The sequence below is a fragment of the Monopterus albus genome, unplaced genomic scaffold (assembly GCF_001952655.1).
Source record: "Monopterus albus unplaced genomic scaffold, M_albus_1.0 scaffold27.1, whole genome shotgun sequence".
Taxonomy (NCBI): Eukaryota; Metazoa; Chordata; class Actinopteri; order Synbranchiformes; family Synbranchidae; genus Monopterus; species Monopterus albus.
The window spans coordinates 1,053,202-1,054,623 of NW_018127907.1; positions in this window are offsets into that span (position 1 = coordinate 1,053,202).

The window sequence follows — 1,422 nt, forward strand, 5'->3', positions numbered from 1 at the left end:
AACAAGTGGAAGGGTGCTTGCTTAACTTGTATACATTAAAATGCATCTCAGGAGCATTGTTCAGAATAAAGTCAGTCAGGGTTTACATCTTGCAGAGGTTATGTATCCAGTCATGCAAATGAATATGGTTTAAGATGAGCCCTCCTCCCAGCTGTTCCTGACTGGAGCATAGCTTCAGGCCAGCTCCTCCTGACAGAAGGAATCCTCTTCAACAGGCTGCTGTCTGTGTGGCCTACAGAGTTTGTGCAGACTTACTAAAACAAAACAAAAAAAAACAATCATGATTCAAAACTTTATTAAAGGTCCACCTAGTTCTATTTGATGTAAAAACTAAATTCACTGCAAAATGATCTTACAACTGTGAACTCAAGGTCAGTATGTTGACAGCTGCTAACCACGATTAACCATCTTCTTCTCTCACTTCAGTCTCCGTGAGGTTTAACGTAGCCTACTGAGTGGAAAATATAAGGCCAAAAAATGTGCAGCTGTAGTTTTTTTTTTATCGACACTCCATCGGTCCCAGCCTATAGAAGCGGAGGAAATGCAGCATGGGAAAGTAGGTTAAAGTTCAAGGCAGCGCTGCAGTCCGTTCCCACAGCGCAGGAGCCACCGTGCTCTGGAGATGGTCCTCACCTCTTAGCACTGTTACAGCTCAGCAAACCTCACTGCTGTCTAAGCCTTGCTAGTGAGGGATATTTGTCATCATTTGTGGCGACACGGTGGAAACAGAGCAGAGGGCGATGTTGGGGCAGGGTTTAGGGGTTACAGGTCACCAGGCTTCTCAGTTTCTTTGACCCGCGGCGCAGAATGGAGGAGGGAGACATGGGTTAATACGTTGTAGTGCAGTTTGCAAACTCTTGAGTTTGTAGGTAAAGTATTTTTCTGCCATAGGAGAGCTCTAAATGTGATGTCAAAATGCTAGGAATATCGTATTTGTGAGAAGATTTAAGAACGGCATCCGCTATGGCGCTTCCACCCCCACAAAGAAAGAGACGACGAAAACGATGCGCTCACAGTTTTCATTGATACCAAAAGTTTTTGTTTGTACAAAGGCGTGGCAAGGGGTTCTACACCGGATGCAACATCTGCAGGCCAAGGTACATATCACCACTGGAGTTTCAGTGGACTCATTCAGTTGTATTAACCTTAAATCCAATGCCATTCCATCTGGAGCTTTTGTGTTTGTTCCACCATAGACGGACACATGTGGCCAGTACACTGCTGAAGATGTGTTTGTTTTTGTTTCATAAAGTCTTAATAATCTGAAACATTCTTTGGTTTTAATTATATCGCGGCTAAACCGCGGAACCGAAAATAGGGAGCATTGTCAACACCTCTTATGCTTTAGTCTTAATCTATTGGATGACTTTTTAACAGGGGACACACACACATCTCATCAGGGGGACACTTTTAGACACAAGA